Raw genomic sequence first — 21,877 nt, forward strand, 5'->3', positions numbered from 1 at the left:
GGATAAGAAGTCAATCTGGATAGTAATGATCTTTTTAGTGCTTTATGTTTCCAGTGGTGTTTTACTTTTTGACTATTAAGTAGCTTGAGAAGTTGCTACAGCAAATTAGAAAACTTAAAAAACAAACAGGAAAAAGCACAAGAAATAACAATTGATAAACAAAATGTATAACATATTTCCTTCTTTATTTATATCACTAGATCAGGCCTTGTGGTTATTTGTGATGACTGAGAAACAGTGTAAAGATGCCCCCCTCTACTCCCCTGACCGTGTCTGAAATCCCGCCCTTTCCCGTGTGTTGAATACATCTTAATTTATTAAATGGCTTAGAAGCTGAGACTCTTTGAAGGGAGAGAGGTGTTAAGTAGGGGAGACGCTGAAAGATCCCCCAAGGCAAAATGTGACACCTGCCGATCATCTCATACACTGCATTGCATATTCTCCCACATCATCGTGTGATATTTGTATCCCAAAGCCAGATGTGAACACGCCTGCAACATGTACGTTATGGTCTGTTTATCGTTCCTGGCAACTATTAGGTGCCCTAATCCTACTTAGTAAAATTACACTGATATGTTGCAGAGTTACACGGCACTCACAGATAAAAACTAATTTGACCTTAGGTGCCATCAGATTGGTCCTCCGAACAAGAACTTCTTTCCCTGAGGACAAGGAGTAAAGGGCAAGTGATTGAAAAGTGTGTTTTTTCTACAAAATTTTACTTCCATTTGACCCCAGAGGTTCAGGAAATGAAAACAAATTAATTGTTGACTTAAAGTTTTTCCTACCAACTTGCACTTCAGATGCCTTAACTCCAGTTTAGGTAAATTAAACAAAGACAAATTAAAGGGAGACTTTATACTGATGAACTCTCCCCTTTCAGGAATTCAATCATTAATAAATAATCACTTTTAACTCCATGTATACCCAGGCTAGACCACAACTGATTCTTAATAGGAGAGTATTTGATGGTAAGAAGTGATCTCGTATGTATTTTTATAGAAAAATAGATATGAAAAGGTGTGTGTGTGTGGGGGGGGAAGACTGACTATACAAGAAAAATATTTTAATCTTTAAAAATTAGTGTGTTTCACAGAAGGGTCAAAAAACTAATGGGAAGTAAACAGAAATGTGAATAAGTTTGTAAAATTGAAGTTCAGAATACAATCAAATAGACATTTTTGATGACAGATATACTTATTTTTTTAATAACATATTTACTTCTGGAAATAAAAGTTACCTCTTTTTTTTTTTCAATAAAACCTGTTTATCTTGTTCTAGTTCTACAGCAGCCAATGGCTCAGAAAGAAATATTTTTTCCGGTATGTTTTGTTCTGGAAAACAGGGTCATTTAAACACTTGATAACCCACTGAAGACTTAAAACATTTGTAGCCTATATTCAGATGAAAGGACTTTCAACCTTTTGATATTTATTACCAGTTCAGCTGTAAAGAGAAAAATGCTTGCCTAATTAATTTTTTTCAAGAAATATGAATGTTACTTAACCACTGGGTTAGAATGAACTTGCATATTTTCCCTGTATTCTGTAAACCCCCCACCCCTGCTGCTGACTGTGTACAATCAGCCATTTCTCCAAAGTTGTTCAGCAATACACCAGTCCTCTACACCATGCTGTGGAGGGAAAAAAAGATTAGGTGGTTAAACATGCATTATATTCTCTTTCTCAGCTTTTCATTTCAAGAAGCAGTACAGTAAAAAAAAAAAAAAAAAAAAAAAAAAACCTCATGGTTTGTTTAATATGATGTCTCCCAAATGTCTTTGACCATGAATTTTTTTTTAAAGACATATTCTGTCTTCATACAACTTTCTACTTTTCTTCCTCATAACAGTGTTTGTTCTTTTTCTGATGGGGCAGAAAATAAAAGGAAAATACTAATATCTGCTTAATAAGCTGTCTTAGAAAATGGCTGTAACTTCCATTCCAGAGTGTTCTGATCATCTTGATATAAAAGAGGTGATGGCTCCAGTAGGTCCCTCCGTTGAGGAACTCTTCCAGCAGCCCCTGGTGTTGGTGGCCCATGTGAGACTCAGCTATACCTTCATGCTGACTGGTGCAACCTTATTGTATTCCTCTGAAGCATATGCTTCTCTGTGCTATGTTGTGACAGCCCCCTGCAAAGTAGAGCCCCAATCTCACTTATGTACCGAGACCAACTCCAGAGTTTCAATCTTCCATGGAAGCCGGCAACTTGGAGAAGGGGTGTCCTGGCCCATTTCACCTGATTCTGCTCAATGTTACCTCTGGGTGTGCCTTTGGGAAGATGGCTGTGTCCCCTATCCAGCTTTCTCTGAACTTAGACTGTGGCCTTTTTTTTTTTTTTTAATGTTTACTTATTTTTGAGAGAGAGAGACAGACAGACAGACAGAACATGAACGGGGGATGGGCAGAGAGAGAGGGAGACACAGAATCCGAAGTAGGCTCCAGGCTCTGAGTTGTCACAGCAGAGCCTGACACAGGGCTCAAACTCATGAACCATGAGATCATGACCTGACCTGAAGTTGACACTTAGCCAACTGAACCATCCAGGCGCCCCTAGACTGTAATCTTTTGGTGCCTTTGTCTCTCTGCTGTGAACCCCGGACCAATTCGAGCACTGATCAACTAATGATTCCTTTGCTTCATGAACAATAGAAATAACCACTGTTTGGACAACATTCCACAGAATTGTTTATCAGAAGAACTCCCAATTGTACCCTAAAAACACACTTTAGAAACTATTGCATTAGTCTTCTTAGGTTTGGTAGAAAAGAATGCAATAGTTACTGCACCTTAGACCACAAAGTCAGAAGTCCAAAAAATAAAACTTCTCTTTCAAAGCACTGCCATACTGGACTGTTTCTGGAAATCTTGGTATCAGTCTCATCAACTCTCTCCAGGATTGCGTTATGACCCAGAGAGGTGATGTGGTAATAAGACAGAGGAGAAGAACACACAGGTGACTGCTAAGATGTTCACTGATCCAGTCACTAAGGCCTTGGGGTCCAGGAAACCCCTTCAGCTTCTGTGACACTCATGGGAGCTGAAACTCCTTATGGGAGGTTGCCCTGGGTCCTGTCTGTCTACAGACACACTCTCAGAAAGCCAGTCAAAGTCCTCCCACTGCTTTGATCCAAGGTAATTTTTTTCTAAGCCCTGGCCTTTTTTTTTCCTCCCATGTTTCTGTCCTAGCTAATTAATCTACTCCCTAAAACCTCTCACATCCCTTCCCCGGGGCTATAAAGATTATATTTTACCTGTCTTAATGGGGGTAGTGGAAAGGAGGAACTACTAGGATAGGAAATACAAGTAAATGTCAGAAAAAATATCATCCTGAAATGTTTTTCTAGAAATGCTTATCTTTTCTGAAAAGAAATTTTACATTTCATCTAGATATCACTTCCATCTCTATCTCAAGAGTGTGTGACTTATGTCTTTGTCCAAAATGGGGTTTTGAGAGCTGTAACTCCTACTCTGATAGCACTGGCTGGCTGTGTGGTGACCTTTCCCTTTGTATGGAGTAGCGGAACGTTATTATAGAACAAATAACTCATCTCCCTTATTTGTGGGTCATTAGATGTTCCCTCAGGAGGGTCTCAGTCCTGTTCTCCAGGAAGCTCAGCTAGAGGTTGGAGTAAAATGTTCCTTGTCTGGGATAAGCCTCCATTAGGCCTCACATAATTGGTAGGGGAGGGGCATGGGAGGGGAGGACCAATGTGCAGTTCTTCAACCTGACCCCACCCATGACCTTGTCATCCTCTACATCAGACACCTGATATAAAAAAGCGAAGAGATCCAGGTCAGCCTGGACTTTGTGGAATTAATGGGGCTCCACTCTCTAATTCTACTCTGGTTTCTGTGGGCCCCCAAAAGCCACTTGTATCAGCAGATTAGAAATTGTAGCTATTGGAGTCTATCCACCAACCAACACCCCCTACATGGCCATTGTAGTCCTCTAGATAAAAATATCAGCTCTCCAATCTTTTGAAGAAGGCTGTTTACCATTAAAAAAGTCTATTTACTCCATAACCAGGACAAAAGAGGAGTACTTGCACTTTCCTAAATCCTAAAATCACCATCCCATTAGGACGAGCAGTATTTTTACTAGGAACTCTCGCCTTGGTCCTAGTGTCTCCATTTGAGCCCAGGACACGACGAAGGAAGCAACTTTAGTGTTTGCCCATTTGGGGACACTCATGGGTCTCTTTGCCCTGGACCAGTTTTGGAGGGTCTGTGGCTGGCTTCCCATAAAGCCAGAAAAATGCCAGTCCAGGCTTTTAACTAGGTAGGAGCCCATCTAAGTAAGTGGTAGAGCCTGAACTAAAACCTCTGGAATCATGTTCCTCTCATTTTTTAAAATATGCAGACTTGGGGCGCCTGGGTGGCTCAGTCGGTTAAGCGTCCGACTTCGGCTCAGGTCACTATCTCGCGGTCTGTGGGTTCGAGCCCCGCGTTGGGCTCTGTGCTGACAGCTCAGAGTCTGGAGCCTGTTTCAGATTCTGTGTCTCCCTCTTTCTCTGACCCTCCCCTGTTCGTGCTCTCTCTCCCTCTGTCTCAAAAATAAAATAAACATTAAAAAAAATATATTCAGACTTGAAAATTAGGCTTTAAAAATGATCATTAATGCTTTCCTTTTTAAATATTTTCTTGGGAATCTGAGAATTTAATTTGATGGCAAATTTGTAAGGCTCTATTTTCCTTTCTTCTTTTTCTATGCCTGTCATCCTGCGTGTGTCCAGAGTTACAGGGCATTTTGTAGTGCTCTCTGTGGCCAGTCTCATCACGGTCCACTGACATTTCCGGAATCAGCAATGACTGATAAGATCAAATAACGTGGTGGTAGAGGGCATAAGCTCCGGAGTCAAACTGATTGAATTTGAATCTCGGCTCTGCCAATTATTAGAAGTGTGATCTTTTACAGGAAAATTAAATTCCCCAATTACTTCTTTTTAATTTAAGCTTTATTTTTTTTTTAATCTAAAGCAGCTATACCCATAAGGTAAAAGTAAGAAAAATAAGACACTAAGAATTTAAGTCACTGATACATTTATAATAACATTAAAAATCAAATACCTAGCAATAAATCTAATGATACATAAGACCTCCATATGCATAAAATTATAAAGCACTATTGAGAGAAATGGAATAACTAAATAAATGAGGTGATACACAATGTTCATACATTTTTTTAAAAATTAGTCTCTAAGTGTCTATAAATGAAATTCCAAGCTAAGTAACAGCACATTTTGTTTTTTTGTGGAAGTCAAGAAGATAATCCTAAATTCACATAGCAATGTAAAAGACTAAGGATAGTGGGTCCACCTTTAAGAAGCAGAAAAAAGAAAAATTAGAGAACATTGTGACATTGTTACAAGAGTAGGCTAATAGACTAGTAGAACAGAGTAGAGAATCCAGAAATAGACCAATACGTATGAGAACAAAAGAGCCCTGAAAAGCAATGGGTATAGAGTAACTTTTCCAATAAATTATACTGAATCAAATAACTATTAATTTAGAAAAAAATGTGAAATAAAATCTACCTCAAATCATATACAAAGATCAGGGACTACAAGTTAAATATGAAAGAAAAAATAATAACATTTCTAGAAGATAATAAAGGAACATTTCTTCATAACAGGAAAAAAATCTTAAGTGGAGCACACTAAGTATTAAACAGAAAGGAAATATTATCAAACTATTTTACACTAAAATTAAGCTCTCCTATAAACAAAACCATTAAGAGAAGGATATGACAGGTCACAAGGTAGAAAATATTTGCAACACCTTTAACTGGTAAAGACCTTGTATCCAGAATATACAAGGAACTCCCATAAATCAGTAAGCAAATGGCAGACAATACAATAAAAAATGGGCAAGAAGTTTGATATTTGACCAGAAAAGACAGTCATATAAATATCTAAGAAGGTCCTCAAACCTTAGTCTTCGGGAAAATACATATTAAAATCTTAGTGAGATAAACTGTACTTGGCCTTTGTGTGTAATACTTTTTATATAATGCTAGATTTTATTTGCTAATATCGTGGTAAGGATTTTTATGTTTACATTGATGAGAGATATTGGTCTGTATTTTTCTCTTTCTTGGAACTGTCTTTCTCTAGTTTTGATATCATGGCAATACTTTTCATTAAATAAATTGGGAATTGCCCCCTCCCTTTCTAATTTCTGTAAGATTTCATGTAGAACTGATGTTAACTCATTAAGCATTTGGCAGCACTCTCCAGTGATACTATATGGGCCTGGAGATTTCTTTTTTGGTAGTTTTTAAATTAGTAATTTAATCTCCTTAATAGTTATAGATCTATTCAAATTATCTATTTCATATTAGGTGACTTGTGGTAGTTTGTGTTTTTCAGTTCAGTGTTCCATTTTATCTATGTTGTCAAATTTATGTGTGTAGGGTTTTACTTAGTAAGCCTTTATAATCCTTTCAGTGTCTTCAGGATATGTAGTGATATCCCGTTTCATTCCACATATTGGTGATTTGTGTCTTCTCTCTTTGTCAGTATTGCTAGGGACTTGTCACTTTCACTGTTATTTTCAAAGAACCAGGTCTTTGTTCCATTGACTTATTCTACGTTTCTGTTTCAAATGTTACTGATTTCTGTTCTTATCTTTATTATTTTCTTCTTTCTGATTACTTTGGGTTTATTTTACTCTACTTTTTCTGGGTTCTTGAGATGAGAGCTCTAAAATTCTTTAAACTTAACTATACATTTGAAAATTTTGGGGGGTGCCTGAGTGGCTCAGTCAGTTAAGCATCCGACCTCAGCTGAGGTCATGATCTCATGGTTCATGAGTTCAAGCCCTGCATCGAGCCCTGTGTCTGACTCTGTGCTGACAGCTCAGAGCCTGGAGCCTGCTTCGGACTCTGTGTCTCCCTCTCTTTCTGTCCCTCCCCCCGCCCCCACCCATGCTCTGTCTCTAACTCTCTCTCAAAAATAAACGTTAAAAAAAAAAAAAGAAAAAAATGTTCATAATAAAATGTTGAGAGGGAAAAGACATAACTCAGACACAAGCCCTTTGACTTCTTTCCTGACCTTCATGCTTATCTCCATTCTAGTATAAATGTTATTATACATATTCTCATCATTGCATTTTGGTTAACTTTTGCATTTGTCTTCTCCATTAAACTTCGAGCTTTTTTATGGATGGACACTATGCAATTCACCTGTGTATCCTAAATACTGGTCTAGGTACTTCCTCAACTTTATAAAGATTGTCTACAAATACCCCACAGAAAAAATTACAGTTATTGAAGCAAGACCGAAAAACTGAATGCTTTCACCTTATGACTGGGAACAAGGCAAAAATGCATGCCTCACTGTTCTTACTCAAAACAGTACTGGGAGATTTAGCCCATGCACTAAGTCAAGAAAAGGAAAGTAAATGTATATAGATTAAAAAGAAAGATATAAAATTTCCCTTTTGCAGATGACATGATTGTCTACACAGAAAAGTCTCAAGGAATCTACAAAAACTTTCCTGGAACTAATAAGTGAGTTCATCAAGATTAAAGGATCACAAAACAATCATATAAAAACCAGCTGTATTTCCACACACCAGCTATGAACATGTGAATACCGAAATTAAAAATGTAATACCATTTACAATCACTAAAAAAAGGAAATATTTAGATATAAATATAAAGAAGTAGAGGGTTTATATGCTAAAAACTACATAATGCTGATGAAAGAAACCAAAGACAATCCAAATTAGTGAAGAGATATATCTTTTTCATGAATTAGGAGACTCAATATAGTAAAGATATAATTCTTTCTAAATTTACATACAGGTTTAACACAAATTGCTATCAAAATCTCTATATTTTTTATTTAAAAAATTATTCTAAAAATATGGAAAGGCAAAGGAGCTAGAGTAGTTGAAACAATTATGAAAACTAAGAATATTGTGGGAGCAATGAGTCTATCCAATTTCAAGATTTATTAAATAGTTATAATAGTCAAAAATGTGTAATAGTGTACAGCTGCCAACAGACACATGAAAAGATGCGCAACATCACTCATAATCAGGAAAATGAAAATCAAAACCACAATGAGATATCAACTCACAACTGTTAGAATGGCTAAAATCGGAGGTGCCTGGGTGTCTCAGTCCGTTAGGCATCCAACTTCGGCTTAGGTCATGATCTCACTGCCCGTGAGTTCGACCCTTACATTGGGCTCTGTGCTGACAGCTCAGAGCCTATAGTCTGTTTCAGATTCTGTCTCCAACTCTCTGCCCCTCCCCTGTTCACACACACACACACTCTCTCTCTCTCAAATATAAAATAAAACATAAATAAAAGAATGGTTAAGTAAAAAAACACAAGAAACAACAAGTGTTGGAAAGGATGTGGAGAAAAAGGAACCATTTTACACTATTGGTGGGTACATAAACTGGTGCAGCCACTGTGAAAAACAGTATGAAGTTTCCTCAAAAAATTAAAAATAGAATTAGCATATGATCCCATAATTCCACTACTGGGTATTAACCCAAAGAATATGAAAACACCATTTCAAACAGATATATGCACACCATGTCTATTGCAGCATTATTTACAATACCTAAATTATGGAAGCAACCCAAGTGTCTATCCATAATTGTATGGATAAGGAAGATGTGCATATATACATCTAAGTATATATGCAACAAAATATTACTCAGCCATAAAAAAGAATAAAATCTTGCCATATGTAACAACATGGGTGAATCTAGAGGGTATAATGCTAAGTGAAATAAGTCAGTCAGAGAAAGATAAATACCATATGATTTCACTCATATGTGGAATTTAAGAACAAAGAAAAAAAAAAAGACAAAACAAGAAACAGAGTCTCAGCTATAGAGAACAAACTGACGGTTGCCAGAGGGAAAGTGGGAGGGGGAATGGGTGATGTGGACAATTAAGAGTGGACTTGCATGGTGAGCACTGAGTAATGTATAGAATTGCTGACTTACTATATTGTACACATGAAACTAATATAACACTGTATGTTAACTATACTAGAGTTAAAATTTTCAAAATAAATCTACAGATAAAAGGAATAAATCAGTATATATTTAAAAAAATATTGGCAGAAATAGACAGAATGAAGTATCCAGAAATTGAATCCTACCTATTTGTCTGACTGATTTTTGATAAAGGTGAAAAAGCATTTCAATGGAGAAAAGGAATCTTTTAGCAAACAGTGATGAAGCAATTGGAGATCCTTTCTCAGATTAAAAAAAAAAAAACCTTCTATCTAAATATTATACCTTATATAAAAATTAACTCATAATTGATGATGGACTTACTATAAAACCTTTACAAAAATAACTAGGAGAATAATTAATTAATTAACTAATTACAAGAATTAGTTACAAGAAAATATTACAAGAATACAAGATTACAAGAACTAGTTACAAGAAAATAACAAGAAATATAAGAAATACAAGAAATACAAGAAAATCTTTGGGATCTAGGACTAGCCAAAGAATTCTTAGATCTGATTGAAAATGTGCAATCTGTAGAAGGAAGAACTGATAAATTTAAACTCCATCAAAATTTAACACTTTTTCTTTGCAAAAAATTGTGTTAAAGGGCAAAAGGCTACAGGTACCCAGGCCACTTGCTAATGGGGGCAAGTGCTTGGCATTACCTACTAAAGTTGAACATATATGTACCATATGGCCAGCAATTTCACTTTTAGATTTATATTCCACAGAAATGTTTACAGATGTGCTCCAAAAGACAGACATTTTTCTTAATTGTCTCAAACTAGAAACAACCGTAATGTTCTTTAATGGCAGAATGAATAAATAATGGTATATTGATACAAGAAAATATTATACCACAATGAAAATTAACAAAATAAACAGCATCAGTGAGTCTTGCAAACATAACATTGATTGAAAAATCCAAATATATAAAACAGTATATGCTGTATGATTCCACTTCTATAAATCTCAAAAATGGGCAGAACTAACTTGTGATGTTAGAAGTCTGTATAGTAGTTACCTTTGGGAAGGATTTAAAAAGTGGCATAAGGGGGACTTCTGGAGTTCTTAACTAGGGTGTATGTGCTTTGTCATGATTCATCAGGCTAAAAACTATGACTTGATACGAATAATAAGTGTACTTTTATGTATGTACATTATACAACTGAAAAGGAGTTTTTTTTTTTTTTATGATAAAACCTTCAGGAAAGAGTGGCAAATCCATTCTCTATGACAGACTTTAAGATACCTCTACCAATAATTGATAGACCAAGTGGGAAAAAAATGTTGACAATATAGAAAATTTTGACAATGCAATTAACCTTACCCAACAATTGGAGCACACAGAAATGTTTATGAAATGTAACCAGATACAATGTCTTAACATTTTATCTGTACTCTAAATCCTTTCCCCTCTCTGGGGGTCAACATTTTGGTTTACCAAAACTGGACATAGGCATTTATTTCTTTTTTCTACCCTACAGCATATCCTCTGCATTAGTGAGCTCAAAACCAATTGCTTGAGTTGTGGAATAGAAAATCCTACATAGAAAACAATTTTAAGCTAGGATTTCAAAATATTTATTAAACACTTATCTTGTACCAAGCACTGTGGTTACTTGTAGGGATACAGAGATGCAGGGATACAAGGATATAGGATTCCTGGCTTTGAGAGATTCACAATCCAACAGAGGAGACTGATATATAAAACAATGATATCCATTGGCGTGCTGGAGCTGGCTGATAACAGTTCATGAAAGACAATTGTCGAGTATTTAGGAATTTTTGCCAACCAGTTGTTAAACCATTGATAGCTTAAAATTGGCTGAGGTGAGAGTATTTACACCATTGAAACCAACAAATGCTGCTAATCAGTGCCCCCCCACACCCTCCAAGGAGCTTATTTACTAGCATAGTACTAATTGTATCATAAAACAACTTGATAAATATCTTATGATTCAAAGTGAACCATCTGTCGCGGGCACACAGAGAAGGCTCAACAAACCAGGAGAAGAAAGTTACAGGATATTCCACTAGATAGGTTCATTTTGACCTGTCTGCCAGAAAGTGGATAGAAGTTTGTCAGAATTATAAAGGTGGCCATGGCATTCCAACAGACAATGGTTGTATGTGAAAATCTGAGATATGAAAGAGTCGTATATCAGGGACATGCCTGCATCACACAGTTGGGGTTTCGCACTGGGTAAAAGCACTGTGTCTAAGGGGTTTTAATGCACATCTTTATTATTTTTCAGTTTTGAATGTGTTCATTAGAACCACTGAATCCACGAGTTTCTTTTCTAATCCCTACTACTTTAAGGGACATATATTTACATTTTTAAAAAGTTGCCTTGGGGCACCTGGGTGGCTCAGCTGGTTGAGTGTTCAACTTCAGCTCAGGTCATGATCTAATGGTTTATGAGTTCGGGTTAGTGAGGTCGAGCCCCGTGTCAAGCTCTGTGCTGACAGCTCAGAGCCTGGAGCCTGCTTCGGATTCTGTGTCTCCCTCTCTATCTGCTCTTCCTCTGCTTGCACTCTGTCTCTCAAAAATAAATAAATATTAAAAAAATTTTTTTAAGTTGCCTTATGGTTTAATCTAGATAATTCTAATGTTTCATTTTGTAGTTAATATTATCTACATTTACTCCATCAGAATGTTTGCTGCATTCCCAGTTTAAATCTACAAGTACTTTCACTAAGGTATGATTTACATGTAATTATATCTAATAACTAATATTTAATAATGCTTATCCATTTGTTGTAACAAAATCCAATTGGGGTAGGAATTCAGTTTGTTTTAACTCTTGCTATTGACTACTGAGAAAATATACTAATACAAGTGCTTTTTCCTTGAGGAAGAAGTGTATTTCTCTAATTCCCAAAATGGTCCTGTGTGGGTTGGCAGAGCCCGGTCATGGAGAACAGAAGGGTCAGGGTACTAGTACACAGGGAATGGGAATAGAAGGACTGTCACCTTTGTGCCAATTTCTTGAAAATGAGGATATAGCGTTTCCTATTCAATCATTTCATTTATTTCCTAGTTTCTGGTTGCCTACTACGCACAAGTTAAATTGTGTAGAAATTATATGAAGCACATAACAGGAAATCAAGTAATGTATAATTGAATTAATTAATGAGTTCACACACAAAAAAAAATTAAAAGAAAACACTAAACCTTACCTTCCCAAGGATTCTGGAAAAAAGAACTTGTGATCACCAATCATTTAATCTCCAACAAATCCAGTGACACAAAATGATATGAACTTGTACAACCTGTATGAAACAAGGATGTTAAAATCACATTTAAGAATAACTTTTGTTTTTACGTACCTTGTTTAGTTGACATTTTTATTTATGGTAGAACCACACTGTTTTTTATTGTACAAGCAGGAAACCATAGGCCCAAAGAAATATATTGGGTTACCCAAGATCACACAGCCTGTAACAGCAGAAAACAAGTAGATTTTTTTATGATTCCTATTCTTGCAATGATTCCTGAAGACTTGGACATTTTCCTCTTCGTGGCAATAGAGTGGATCTGTCTGAGGCCATCTTGCCTACTGAATTATAAATGATAATGTCAGATAAAATGTCTGATCAAATTATGCATAGTCAGAGGATGAAGGGAACCTTGCCACCAAGTTGGAGGCTTAGAATAGTTTACTGAATAAAAAAGGAGAATTCTCTCAAGTTATCTGGATATCATGCTCAAATTTTAGAAGAATGTTGAATATTGTGATGGTTAGTAAAATCTCCACTAAGGACAAGCAATGTGTTTGCAAACAATGGTAATGAGAACAGATAAAAGAGATTACTTAAACGCCTTTAAACACTACATCTATGTGATCTTTGTGCCCTAAATTTACCTTTAAAACTCATGCAATTGAATTAAAAGTTGTTTTGCTATTACTTAGAACATTGGTATGTATTTTCACTATAGTAAAGTAACAATTTATTCTAAATTTGGGGGAATATTTATTTTAATTTGACACAGTTCTTGGAAGTAGTGTTTTATGACTATCTTTACCACTTGCTTTTTCTTAGGATAAAATGCCTGATTAGTTGCTTTGAATAGCTATGAAAGCTAAGCTCTTTTAGCTGATTAAAGAATTTTCTCATGTGGTAACGTTCTCACCATAAATCTGGGATTTTATGTTTTTTTACTAACAGTGCTTAAAGGCAAGAATTATTTGGTTGTGCTTTCACACCTAAAGGCATAAGGAGAATATAGAGAATCACAGACTTGGGAGCCAGGAGCCATGATGAGAGTAGTGCTATGGGTGTAGAGTTGAACCTAGATGAACTTGGGACTCCTGGTCTGGAATATAATATCAATACATTTATCAACTGACATTTAAAAAGACTATAATGGAATATTATGCAGTTATAACAAGGATGAGATCTTAGCATTTGTGACAACATGGATAGACCTAGAGGGTATGTTATGTTATGTGAAATAAGACAGAGAAAGACAAGTACTATATGATTTCACTCATATGTGGAGGCTAAAAAATAAAGCAAATAAAAAAAAAGAATCAGACCTATAAATACAGAGAACAAACTAATGGCTGCCAGAGGGGTGGGGGGATGGGCAAAATGGGTGAGGGAAGTGGGAGATACAGGCTTACAGTTATGAAATGAGTAAGTCACAGGATTAAAAGGTATAGCCTTGAGAATGTAGTCAAGGATATCGTAGTATCATTGTATGGTGACAGATGGTAGTTACATTTGTGGTGAGCATACCATAACAAAGAGATACTGAATCCCTATGTTGTATACCTGAAACTAATGTACCATTGTATGCCAACTATACTCAAAAAAATTTTTAATATTTTTGGAGAACTCTTTTTTTAACATTTTTTAAAAATTTAACCATACTTAACATATTAGTTTTGGGTGTACAATATAATGATCCAACACTATACATTAGTCAGTGCTCATCACCACAAATGTACTCTTAAATTCCCTTCACCTATTTCGCCCTTCCCCCACCCTCCTCCACTCTGCTAACCATCAGTTTGTTCTCTATATTTCAGTTGGGTTTTTTTGTCTTTATACATTTGTTTTTTAAATAATTTCTTTAAATTTCACATATGAATAAAATTGTATGGTATTTGTCTTTCTCTGTCTAACTTATTTCACTTAGTATTATACCTTCTAGATTCATCCATGTTGTTACAAATGGCAAGATTTCATTCTTTTTTTTATGGCTAATATACTCTTGCATATATATACCACATGTTCTTCATCCATTCATCTATGGTTGGACATTTTGGTCTGCTTCCATAATTTGGCTATTGTAAATAATGCTGCAATAAACATACGGGTGTGTGTATCTTTTCAAATTAGTATTTTCATATTCTTTGCATAAGTACCCAGTAGTAGAATTATAAGATCATACGGTAATTTTATTGTTAATTTTTTGAGGGACCTCCATACTCTTTTCCAAAGTGGCTGCACCTGTTTGTATTCCCACAAACTATGAACGAGGGTTCCCTTTTCTTCACATCCTCACGGACACATTATTTCCTGTGTTTCTGATTCTAAACATTATTACAGGTATGAAGCGATATCTCATTGTGGCTTTTATTTGAATTTCCTGATGATGAGTGATGTTGAGCATCTTTTCATGTGTCTGTTGGCCATCAGTAGGTCTTCTTTAGAAAAATGTTTATTCATGCCCTCTACCCATTTTTGATTTGCTTTTTGGTGTTGAGCTGTATAAGTTCTTTATATATTTTGGATATTAACCCCTTATTAGATATATCATTTGCAAATATCTTTTCCCACTCAGTAGACTGTCCATTTGTGTTGATGTTGGTTTCCTTCACCGTGGAAAAGCTTTTTATCTTGGTGTAGTGCCAATAGTTTAATGTTGCTTTTGTTTCTCTTGCCAAAGAAGACATCTAGAAAAATGTTTCTACAGCTGATTTCAAAGAGATTACTAACTATGTTTTCTTTCAGGAATTTTATGGTTTCAGGTCTCATATTTATATTTTTTAATCAATTTTGAGTTCATTTTAGTGTTATGGTGTAAGAAAGTGGTCTAGTTTCATTCTTTCGCATGTAGCTGTCCTGTTTTCTCAGCATCATTTGTTGATGAGACTGTCTTTTTCCTATTGTATATTCTTGCCTCCTTTTTCATAGATCAATTGACCATAAAATCACAGGTTTATTTCTGGGTTCTCTATTCTGTTTTATTGATCTGTGTGTCTGTTTTTGTGCCAGTACCATTCTGTCTTGATTACTACAGCTTTGTAGTATATATTGAAATCTGGGATTGTGATATCTCCAGTTTTGTTCTTCTTTTTCAAGATTGCTTTGGCTATTGTCAGTCTTTTGTGTTTCCATACAAATTTTATGATTATTTGTTCTAGTTCCGTGACAAATGTTGTTGGCATTTTGATAGGAATTGTATTAAAACTGTAGATTGCTTTGGGTAATATGGGCATTTTAACAGTATTGTTTCTCCCAATCTAAAAGCATGGAATGCCTTTCCATTTCTTTGTGTCACCTTTAATCTCTTTCATCAACGTTTTATGGTTTTGAGAGTATAAGTCTTTCACCTCCATGGTGAAGTTTATTCTTAGGTGTTTTATTCTTTTTGATGCAACTGTAAATGAGATTGTTTCTATAATTTTTCCTCCCACTATTTCATTTTATTTCAAATTTCAACAGATTTTTGTGTATTAATTTTGTATCCTCAACTTTACTGAATCCATTTATCAGTTCTAGTAATTTTTTGCTGGAGTCTTGAGGGTTTTGTATATATAGTATCATGTCATCTGCAAATAGTGAAAGTTTTACCCCTTTCTTACCAATTTGGATGCCTTTTATTTCTTTTTCTTGTCTGATTGCTGTGGCCAGGACTTCTAGTACTATGTTGAATAAAAGTGGTCAGTGTGGACATCCTTGTCTTGTTCCTGATGGTAGAGGAAAAGATCTCAGTTTTTCACCATTGACCATGATTATAGCTGTGATATTTTTATATATGGCCTTTATTATGGGGAGATATTTTCCCTCTAAACCTACTTTGCAAGATTTTATCATGAATGGATGTTATACTTTGTCAGGTACTTTTTCTGCATCTACTGAAATGATAATATGGTTGTATTCTTTCTCTTATTAATGCGATGTATCATGTTGACATGATTTATAAATATTGAACCACATGTGCATCCCTGGAGCAAATCCCACTTGATCATGGTGAATGATTTTTTAATGTATTGTTAGGTTTGGTTTGATAATATTTTGTAGGGGATTTTTGCATCTATTTTCATCAGAGATATTGTCCTGTAGTTTTCTTTTTTGTAGTATCTTATCCAGTTTTGTTATCAGGGTAATGCTGGCTTCATGGAATGAAAATGGAAGCTTTCCTTCCTCTCTTATATTTTGGAATAGTTTGAGAAGAATAGGTATTAACTCTTCTTTAAATGTTTTTAAACATTTAAACATAAAATGTTTGAATTCACATCTGAAGTTATCTGGTTCTGGACTTTTGTGTGCTGTGAGTTTTTTGAATACTGATTCAATTTCATTGCTAGTTATTGGTCTGTTCAAATTTTCTATTTCTTCTTTTTTAAAAAAATTTTTGGAATAATATGTGGCAATGAGAAAGAATGAAATATGGCCTTTTGTAGCAACATGGATGGAATTAGAGAGTGTTATGCTAAGTGAAATAAGTCATACAGAGAAAGACAGATACCATATGTTTTCACTCTTATGTGGATCCTGAGAAACATAACAGAAGACCATGGGGGAGGGGAAGGAAAAAAAAAAGGTTAGAGAAGCAGGGAGCCAAGACATAAGAGACTCTTAAAAACTGAGAACAAACTGAAGGTTGATGGGGGGGTGGGAGGGAGGGGAGGGTGGGTGAGGGGTATTGAGGAGGGCACCTGTTGGGATGAGCACTGGGTGCTGTATGGAAACCAATTTGACAATAAATTTCATATTATAAATATATAAATAAATAAATAAATAAATAAATAAATAAATAAATAACATTTTTTAAGTTTATTTATTTATTTTGAGAGAGAGAGAGCACAAGCCAGGGAAGGGAAGAGAGAAGGAGACAAAATTCCAAGCCCCAATGTGGATCTCAAACTCAAAACCTGTGAGGTCATGACCTGAGCCAAGAACAAGAGTCAGATGCTTAACTGACTGTGCCACCCAGTCGCCCTCAATTTTTTTATTTCTTCTTAATTCAGTTTTGGTAGGTTATATGTTTTTTAGGAATTTTTCTATTTTTTCTAGGTTGTGCAATTTGTTGGCATATAGGTTTTCATAATATTCTTTTATATTCCTTTGTATTTTTTTGATTGTAATGTCATTTCTCTTCTTTCAGTTCTGATTTTATTTATTTGAGTTCCCTCTCTCTGTCTTTTGAATGAATCTGGCTAAAGGTTTATCAATGTTATCTTTTCAAAGAACAGCTCCTGCCTTCATTGATCTGTTTTATTTTGTCACTATTTCATTTATTTCTGTTCTAATCTTTATTATTTCCTTCCTTCTACTGGCTTTGGAATTTATTTGCTTTGTTTCTAGCTCCTTCAGGTGTAAATTTAGATTACTTGATATTTTTCTTGTTTCTTGAGGTAAGTCTGTTATAAACCTCCCTCTTAGAAAAAGTTTTTCTGCATCCACAAAGATTTTGGACCATTGTGTTTTGATTATCATTTGTCTCCATGCATTTTTTTTTTTTTTTTTTTGGTTTCTTGCTTGACCAATTCATGTTTAGTAGCATGTTATCTAACCTCCATGTATTTGTGTTCTTTTCATACTTCTTCTTGTGATTGATTTCTAGTTTCACACTGTTGTGGTCAGAGGAGATGCATGACATGATTTCAATCTTTTTAAATTTGTTGGGAATTTTTGTGGCCTAGCATGTGATCTATTCTGGAGAATGCTCCATGACCAAGTGAAAAGAATGTGTTTTGGGATTGAACTATTCTGAAAATATCTGTTAGATCCATCTGGGCCAATGTATCATTCAAGGCCACTGTTTTTTGTTGTTTTTGTTGTTGATTTTCTGTGTGGATGATCTATTCATTGATGTCCATGGGTGTTAAAGTCCCCTACTATTATGGTATTACTATAAATTTCTTCTTTTATGTCTGTTAATAGTTGCTCTATGTATTTGGGTGCCCCCCAAGTTGGATGCATAAATATTTACAATTGTTCTATCTTCTTCTTTGATTGTTCTCTTTATAATTATGTAGTATCCTTCTTTGTCTCTTGTCTTTGTCTTAAAGTCTATTTTGTCTGATATAAGCATTGCCACTACAGTGTTCTTTTCACTTCTATTTGCATGAAAAATTATTTTTCTATTACTTCATTTTCTGCCATGTGTCTTTAGGTTTGAAATGAGTCTTTTGTAGCAGGCTATAGATGGGTCTTGCTTTTTTTTCCCCCTCATTCACCCTATGTTTTTTAATTGAAGCATTGAGTACATTTACATTCAAAGTAACTATTGATAGATATGTACTTATTGCCATTTTGATATTTGTTTTATGGTTGTTTTTGTAATTTCTTTGTTGTTTTCTTCTCTTGCTCTCTTGTGGTTTTAATGGCTTCCTTTAGTGATATGCTTAGCTTCCTTTCTCTTTAGTTTTTGCATATCTATTACAGGTTTTTGATTTGTAGTTACCATTAGGCTTATATATAATCTATTCGTATGGCAGTCTATATTAGAATGATGGTCACTTACCTTTGAACCCACTCTAAAAGCACTAAATTGTTACTCCCCCCACACCCAAGTTTTATGTATATGATATAACATTTTATATCCTTTATTTTGTAAAATCCTTGACTGATTTTTATAGATATAATTGATTTTACTGCTTTAGTGTTTTCACCTCTGCACAGGTTTTATAATTGATACTACTTTTATTATGTTTGTATTTATGTGAAATTTTTTCCACTCCTAATTTTCTTACTACTCATTATGGCCTTATTTTTCTTCCCTCAAAGAATTCCCATTAATCTTTTTGGTAAGGATGCTTTAATGGTGATGAATTTCTTTAATTTTTGTTTGTCTGGGAAACTCTTTATTTCTCCTTCTAATCTGAATTATATAGCCTTGCTGGGTAGAGTATTACTTGTTACAGATATTTTGCTCAAATAAAAAAATGTTAAAAATAAAATAAGGGCGGGGCGCCTGGGTGGCGCAGTCGGTTGAGCGTCCGACTTCAGCCAGGTCACGATCTCACGGTCCGTGAGTTCGAGCCCCGCGTCAGGCTCTGGGCTGATGGCTCAGAGCCTGGAGCCTGTTTCCGATTCTGTGTCTCCCTCTCTCTCTGCCCCTCCCCCGTTCATGCTCTGTCTCTCTCTGTCCCAAAAATAAATAAATGTTGAAAAAAAATTAAAAATAAAATAAAATAAAATAAGGGTAACTACAAACTTAAAAATTAAATTAATATCTTTGATCTAAAAAATAAATAAAAAGAGTTGTACTAAAGCAATTTGATTCTATACTATCACATCAAGACTCTAGAAGCAATAGTTTCAGGAAGTCTGAGAAGGGAGAATAAAAAATCACAGGCCAAAAGATTCTGACTACTGATTCTTTATATGTAAGTAGTTAAAGCAGTCAAAGTCAGGATTTCATAGGAAAGCAGAGTCTAGAGTCTGAAATTTACCAAGGTGGTCCAAAAATTTGCTGTGGTGAGTTATATAATCTGACCAAACTTTCCCTTCTCCTCTCTCACAGAATTCCCTGACTTCACCTTTTTCATCTTTTAAGACAAAATATCCTTCACAAAACAGAATATATTGTACTATTTCATTTGTACAAATATCCAAAACAGGCAAAAACTAATCTTGGGTGGAGAAATCATCGCAGTGGTTGTGTCTGGTGTCAGTGGATATGTGTGGGGACTGATGTGGCATGATGGATCTTTCAGAAGTGATGGTTATTCTCTACATCTTGAAAGAGGTTTGATTACACAGTTGTCAAAAGTCGGCATTTATAAAAAATGAAGCAAATGTTACAGTTTGTGTGTTTTACTGTATATGCATTTTACATCAAAAGGAAAAAAATATTGGACACAAAGCTGAACTCTAGATAATGATATGTATGCTGAAACACTTGTAAAAATTGTACTTATGAGATTTACTTTGAAATGAATAAAAAATGACATGAACTGATGGATACAGGAATAGACACATGGATAGATATGATAGTATATAGTGAAATTGTAATGATAGAAGCTTTCGTTTAACATTTCTAAAATTTTTAAACTTTACCATATGTTTGAAATTCTTTGCAATAAAATGTTAGGTGAAAAATTCAATTTGGGCATTAGTCCCTTCAGTGTATCTCTCCTGACTCTTACTCTCTAGCTCTAGGATAATTTAGGCTATCTCCCCTTTTTTTATAGTCCCAGAATGCTTTGCACATATTTTCATATTAGTTGATTGCATCTGCCTCCTCCAATTAAACTGTGAGCTTCTTAAAGATAGGGATATGCAATTACCTTTGTATCCCAAGCACTAGTCCAGGCACATAGTAAGACAAACACCATATGATCTCTTATATGTGGAATCTAAAATAAATAAACCAAGCTTATAGATACAACAGATTGGTAGTTTCCAGAATCAGGAAGTGGGGAGAGGGAGAAATGGGTGAAGGCACTCAAAAAGTAAAAAGAAATAAGGGAATCTAATAGTAAACAGTTATTTGAAACCACAGCTCTGTGGCCCATCTTAATGGATATAAAATAACATTATTGTTTATATGAAATAGCATTAAATAAAAAAGATGAGGAAAAAAAAGAAATGTAATACATTCAACGTACACAAACACTAAGTGTGCAGCTCAATGAATTTTACAAAGCAAATACATCTGTGAAACCACCACCCAGATCAAGACATAGTATAACAGCAACTAGGAAACTTCCCTTATGTCCATTTACCATTATAATCTTATGGAAAAAGAACACAACTGGTTCACTTCTATTTTCATGGTTTTGTCTCTTTTAAAACTTCACATAAATAGAATAATTCTTTCACTTAATATTATATCTACAAATTTAACAACCTTGTATGTTAAAGTCATACAACTTTCTCATTCTGTATAGTATTCTACTGTGTAGTATTCTACTATATGAATATAATAATTTATTTACTTGTTTTACTTGGCTCTTTGTTTTTGTTCTAGTTTTGAACAATTAAAAATAAGGATATGACTTAAAAATCTCAATAAACACAGTATTTTAATAAATATTTATAGGCATCACATTTTCCCCTAAAGACAAAGGAATTTTGCTGTTATACTCAGCAGGTTTAGGAGTTGGCCATTAAAGGAACAAATAAAGACTGATAGCATGAGCCATAGGTATTAGTGATGAAATAAACACTTATGAAATATAGGCTCTGGCATACAAGTAGATGTGGCATGCTCTACAAAGTGATAGGGGAAGGAAGGAAAGTGTAGATGAATTGGTGAGAAAGCAGTAGTGGGTGACAATTAGAAGCTACACTATCAGAAGGCACAGGAAATCACTACACCCAGGATTATCTCTAATGAGCAATAAGAAATTGAAAACTGGTTTCAAGAGTTGAAGAGAACAACGTACAACAAAAAGCCTAGAAGACCTTTTGCAGGACAGTGAATGACATTTTTTTTCCTCTTACATTTCTCTGCTAGGTTTTTCATTTGCCTACAAAGATAACTAGAATTAGAGGTTGTTTATGAGCCAGAGAGAAACCCATTATAACAGTCTTAGGAAAGCTACACTGAAGCATTAAGCATGTACCAAAGTTAAGTTCTTTTTACCTTAGTCTATGAGTGCTGATTATTAAGACCAAGTTGAAATTCTGTGAGCGAAATGAAATGAAGAATTGAATAACCAACCATATTTACAGTAGCTCATTCTTTCCAGATA

The sequence above is a fragment of the Herpailurus yagouaroundi genome, unplaced genomic scaffold (genome assembly GCF_014898765.1).
Source record: "Herpailurus yagouaroundi ecotype Mexico unplaced genomic scaffold, PumYag 141, whole genome shotgun sequence".
In the NCBI taxonomy this organism is placed as follows: Eukaryota; Metazoa; Chordata; class Mammalia; order Carnivora; family Felidae; genus Herpailurus; species Herpailurus yagouaroundi.